This window comes from Ambystoma mexicanum, chromosome 13 (genome assembly GCF_040938575.1).
Source record: "Ambystoma mexicanum isolate Mex_15411 chromosome 13, UKY_AmexF1_1, whole genome shotgun sequence".
Taxonomy (NCBI): Eukaryota; Metazoa; Chordata; class Amphibia; order Caudata; family Ambystomatidae; genus Ambystoma; species Ambystoma mexicanum.
This window is the reverse complement of record NC_090938.1, coordinates 8,887,347-8,893,559: the sequence shown is the minus strand read 5'-3', so window position 1 is coordinate 8,893,559 and position 6,213 is coordinate 8,887,347. Positions and strand designations below refer to the sequence as shown.

Genomic DNA, 6,213 nt, shown 5'->3' with positions numbered 1-6,213 from the left:
GCTGTTTACACGTCATCGTGAAGATATGAAATAACCGAGGCATGTTGTGTTTGAAAAGTCCCCATCATGAAGGAATGAAAAGATTGAAAATGGAGATTTAAGACGCATAGAGAACAGACACTGACCCCCACTGCCCGTGGAACCGGCACAGCACTGAGCTGCCACCTCTCGACTGGGAGCCATTGGGAAAGGACATGGGTGCCAGGAACATGTTCCGTGTCATGTATGCTTCTGCTTCGCGCATCATAGCATTAGCAGGCACGTGCGTGTAGCATTAAGAAGAGAATGGCGGCTTTGTGTGGCTGCAGTGGGAGCGCCGCTTCTTCACTGCCAGGCCCAGGTGCAGGGCTTGCACAATGTGCCCTCATTATTAGATAAAGGCATAATGAGGAGCCCGAGGCGTGTGACTGCAATGAAACTCGAGAGCAGCCCAAGAGCACGTGTGTGCTATTTGGCAGTGAATTGTGTATTGCGTTCATTTGAACTCTCCCAAAAAGGGCGTCTTAGATGCAGACGGGGAAGACAGGAGGTTTTTAAGCTTTTATTTGCTTATTGGAAATGAAAGTTGCTTTTCCAAGAAGCACTGCCCGGGGGCCATGTTAATGACTGGGCCGGGGGGGGAGGGGGGGGTTCCAATCGCTGGGTGCTTGACACATCTTCCATGTGCACAATAAATGTGTATAGTACATACGGTCATGACACAGTAGTGGATACATTAAACCGGCTGGAGGCGGGGAGGCAGCTGGAGAGAGTTAAAGGGGACAGCGCAGGGCAGACAGTAACCCCATCTTCAGTGTTTGCAGATAAGCAACTCGGGGGTGCCTGCGGCTGGGGAGCACGAGGTGGCGGTGATGGGGGCGGCGCTGTTAGGCTCAGCATCTCCCTCCTGGGAGAGGAGCTGCCCCTTCAGGCTAATCTTGAAGCCAGTCCCCCTGGGAGTGGCCTTCATTTCTAGTAGTAGGGACTCCCAGTGATGGAGAGCCAGGAGCCAGGAGCGAAACCAGGAGATAGCCGGGGTGGAATTCGGTTATCCTCACTGTAAGTGTAGAGGGGGTCAGATAGGTACACGAGGATGGAGGCGTTGGCTCTGAGTATGATATGATAGGTTTTTTTAACGTGCTTAATACCCAGAGGATTCTAAGCGCGGACCCTGGGATCGAACCTGTTCTGCTCGGTGTTGTCTTGCTTCCGAGGCAAGCACGTTGCCCCTGAGCTATCCTCCAGACACAAGGATAGTGGTGTGGTAAGAAACTGAATCCCGCCATTGGATACAACCATTATAATAATATGTGTATAGTCATTGTACATGGTGTGCGGGCAGCCTATCGCTTTTGCAACATGGTGACACAATCCCATTGAATGTAACATTGGGCGTACACGTTGACTTTGTTGTACGTGGTAATGTAGGAGAAATCTTTGTTTCTTTTTCGGTGAAAAAACCCATAGCGTAATATGTTAGGTAGGATAGTTCACAATGTGGCATTGCATAGAATCTCATATATTCATGTACTTTTTAGACCCTCATAATTAGTACATTCCAAGTACTATACAAACAACATTACTGTGCATTTTGCGCAGTTGCTGTTTTTGTTTGCATAATCATTGGGTCGTTGGGGAAAAAAAAATCCATATAGAATAAAAATGTATTTGATGTTACGTGTCACACTAGGTTTGTTTGAAGTGTGCAGTACTTAAAGTAATGTTTAAGGTGCACAAATAAGTTTCTTTTTTGTTACAAGCAGTGTTGCAGTAGGAAGAATTGTAATGATGTAAGTGTTTTGCTTTTCGAAAGTGCTGGTGGACTCTTTATTTTAAGGGAATTGTTGAAGTATTTAGATATCTGTTGGCGTACTGAAACTGTTTTTTATTTGAAAAGGAGCATTGCAGTACTATAGATGTAGTTAGATACATCTAATCATTGCTACTTTTGTTGTTCTGAAGGGTATTTTTTTGAATCAGTTCCACAGTTGTTGGTGTAGTACTACTTTATTTTTTTATTTTTTAAAATGTACTTGTGTTTAATCAATTTGATTTTTACAAGGTCCGAAAGAAAAGTAAAATTTCAAGAAATGGCGAGGAATGAGGTCAAGAATCTTTTCAGTTTACTGTTTTTGAAAGGCCTCTAGCTTCTCCATCGCGTGTTTCAAAATCTTGGCTGCAGCTATGGTTCATCTAGTCTTTTCCCCTGACATCAACCGAACCCACCACGGTTCTTTTTCACACATTGTGGAGTCCCCAAGCAGCGGCGTTGGGAAGATTGCACGTAGTACAACTATTTTGCTACTCAAAAGTAGCACTGCAGTAGTATGACTGCAGTTAGATACCAGTTGGCGTATTCTAACTGTTGATAGTTTTGCAGTTTTGAAGGATATGTTTTGAAGCAGTTTTATTCCTCTTGGTGGATTCTAACTATTTTACTACTGGAAACTAATATTGCAGTATTGTGGGTGCAGTGAGATACTAGTTGGTGTATTCTAACTAGTGATAGTTTTACAGTTTTGAAGGGTATGTTTTGAATCACTTTGATTCCTGTTGGTGTATTCTAGCTATTTTGCTATTCAAAGGTAGCATTGGAGTATTATGGGTGCAGTTATATACAAGGTGGCATATTCTAACTGCTGATAGTTCTACAGGTTAGTGACTAAACTTCATAAACCCTCATAATCATTACATTCTAAGTACTGTGGTTGAAACAGCATTAGTGTGTGTTTTGCACAATTGTTGTTTCTGTTAGCATAATCATTGTTTCATTGCAAAAAAAACTATATAGCATTACCAAAAATGTACTACATTTACATCTGTTGGCATATTGAAACTGTTTTCCATTTCAAAAACAGCATTGCAGCACTATGGATGTATTTAGATACCATTTGGTGACGGGCCCATAGGATCAGAGCTCACCCTCGAGTACTTTAAGATGAGATAGCTGCACCTGGAGGTGGATGGGGTGCGGGATTCTCTTACTCCAACACGGTTGTAGGTCAACTGGTCGAATCTAAATGGTCGACAGGACAAATGGTCAACACCAAAAGGTCGACAGGTCAAATGGTCGAATTTGTTTTTTTTTCACATTTTTTTTTCTTTGGGGGGGGTCCCCCCAACCCCCTTTTTTTTGCTAAAACCCCCTTTTTTTCCTAAACAAAAACCTAAACAAAAATATATATAACTAAAAAAAAAATTTGATCATTTGTCCTGTCGACCAAATTGTGTCGACCATTTGTCTGTCGACCATTTGTCTGTCGACCATTTGACTAGACTCCCTCCAACACCAATCAATAAGGACAACTCAATGGTTTGGCAAAGGGAAGTCCGTTTAATGACAAGTACAAAAAACGGGGAAACATGGAGATCAGCAATGATGCGATCGCCCGTCCCGCTTCAACTCCCAACGATCTTCATTCAAACAGCAATAGTTATAGCAAAAATTCCTCATCATTAACGTGTAATACTCATAAGTTTATCATGCAATTCTTTTGGTTGGAAAAGGTAACTTAAGTATAGGTGCCATATCTGTATATGGTAACGGAGTGTGAGGATTGGATAACTCTTATTGGGTGGACATCTACGCCCTTCCCTCTACAGTACTCATGCAAGACGTCACTAAAAGTACGACGTCTCATTGGTTCTACTATCTATAGGACCTTAGATTATTGGTCCATTGTGATTGGGTTGGCTACAACCCTAAGCATAAATCTCCACTTTAATTAGCAGCATGCAGAATGGTCACCCAGATGCGGCATGCCCCAAGATTCACCCTGCCTCCCTTCCATCAATTAGTACTTTAGGGCTATGTGTCAACTAGTTGGCTGAGGTTGGCCTCGAAACTGTAGCTTCTTGTCAGGAAAAGTTATGGTATCTTCTGCTTTTGGGTGACATCAGATGTTGGTACCTCTTTGCTCTGGGCTGGTCACGTGTTAGTACACCGTGAATCTGCTTCTTTTTCCTTCTATTTGTGCATTTAATTCTCTTTTGGGCTAGCCACCCGCCTGGGCCTCCTTATCTCGACCTACGCGGGGCAGGCTGCTCTGTTCTTGAGTTTCGATTCTCCGAAGTTACTGTCTGCCTCCCTCACTTGGTTTGACCTCGACTTCCCAGGCACAAGCTGCCTCTTGCTGAGTTTCAATTCTGGCCTACCATCTTGCCTTGGCTGGAACATGAATCCTGGCCTGTTTTTTTACCCTTAGTACCCTGGGTTAATTCTGCTATTGTATAAAGCGGACCCGCACTTATATAATGTGCTTCGTTGAGGTAGATATATGGTTGGCGCTTGCCGCTCTATTTTTCTACTAAGCATAGCAAGCCGCACCATTTTCTTAGCTTCTTGCGTTCCAAGCCTATGTACAGGCGTTAGCCGGTTGCAAACTTTCATCCAGCATTATAGTTATGTTTCTTTGTATTTCAATATCGTCTCTTCTTCTAAGTCACTACGATATTTTCGTGCATTTAGTCTTTGAGTATCACTCTTTTGGTTGCCGTTTCTTTCATCCGTGAGTCTGTCCGGGCCTTTGTGTCGTCACCACTCGCCTTCAATTACGGCCCTTTGGGTCTCTTCTGGGACAGTTTGTAAGTAGTCTTCATTTCGTGTCAGCTGCTGGTACGGTTGTCTCAATGGGTACCGTGCTGCCCATGGTTGTTTGGTTAAAGGCACTTCAGCAGGCATTGCTCTTCTGATGGGCACTGGGCAGAGCCCTAGTGCGGCTCTCTGCTGGTTTATTTGCTCCTCATACGTCACATATCTTGGCGTGTATGTTCCTGGTACTTCAATATGGGCGGCTGGAGTGCAGGCCATATTTGGGACCTCCTCTACACTTTTATAGTTCTGAAGGGTATTTTTTGAAGCAGTTAGGTCCCTGTTGGTGTATTCTAACTGTTGATAGTTTTATAGTCATGAAGGGTATTTTCTGCAGCTGTTTCGTACCTGGTGGTGTATTGAGCTATTTTGCTATTCAAAAGTAGAATTGGAGTAGTATGGCTGCAGTTAGATACCAGGTGGCGTATTCTAAATGTTGATAGTTATACAGGTCAGTGACTAAACTTAGTAGACCATCATAATCAGTACGTTCTAAGTACTATGGTTGAAACAACATTACTGTGTGTTTTGCAAAGTTGTTTCTATCTGCATAATCATTGGGTCATTGCGAAAAAAGAACTGTACAGCATTATAAAAAATGTAGTACATTTATGTGCGTTTAACTTTTACTCTGTTTGTTTGAATTGTGCAGATCTTAAGTGAATGTCTGAAGTGCAGTAATGCATGATGGGTTCACAGGTCAGTGACTCAATTTAGGTTTAAGAAATATTAAGTAGGCATGTGTTAGATTTGCTGGTAATCTCTGTTTTAGAGTAATGGAAGTGTCATTGCATTCAAACTAACCACATCTTTATTAATGTATGCAGTATAGTGACCTGCGGTGGTTGTGGCACCAGTGTGGTAGATTATGCCTGCTGTCATGATGCCTACCCCCGGAGCACCAGGCCAGGCCCAGCACCCCCGGGAGCAGGCATCACGCCCCCGGGTAAAAGCCCAGCGGCCCTTTATAGGGGCTCTTTGGACTCTGTCCTGGCGCCGTTGGTGCCAGGCTCATGTTGGACATCAGTCCTGGCGCCATAAGCGCCAGGCTCATAAGGGGAAGTGTTTGGTGCACTTACCTGAAGCAGACCATGCTGCACACTCACCTGATGCAGACCATGCTGCATGAAGAACCAAGTCAAATGAGGCTTAGGAGGAACTATTTTTCTGATGGAACTATTTTGTTACTTGGGTGGGGCTGTGGAAGAATACCCACCTGGAACTTCTTCCAAAGCTATTTAAGCCACGCCGGACAGCCACACGTGCTTCGCGTTGTTCTGCATCCCAGCAGCTGAACGCTCACCGTGTCTGCTCCTGCACCTGGACTCCAGCCACGCCCGCCTCGAACCTGGAACGCCTGTAAGGGAATAAGAGAAGAGAAAGGTGAAAACCAAGAACTTATTCAACCTTCTTACCTGCATCCAGAATCTTCACGCCAGCATTCCTGAAGGAAGACTTCCATTTAAAAGCACCGCGTTGCTCGCTGCAGCGCCGTGCTTCACTCACCTGTTCCCGAGAAGCCGCCCGGCTCCATCACGGCTCTCAGCACCAGTCGCCACATCTCTGCACCTAGGGGAGAGAAGAAGAGACAAAAGGTGAGCAAGGGAACACAAGAGGAAAGCCGAATTTTCAGCCATATTACT

General features: G+C 44.4%; 1 protein-coding gene across 1 annotated transcript in view; it reads left to right on the top strand.

Moving 5' to 3' along the window:
• The first annotated feature begins 1,015 nt into the window (after window positions 1–1,015).
• The window catches only part of AMPD2 (adenosine monophosphate deaminase 2), a 947,247-nt gene continuing 942,049 nt past the window's right edge, over window positions 1,016–6,213 (top strand). Inside the window, exon 1 of the mRNA XM_069632996.1 lies at window positions 1,016–1,038. The gene's annotated coding sequence lies outside the window, so the exon portion shown is untranslated. The remainder of the gene's footprint in view (window positions 1,039–6,213) is intronic.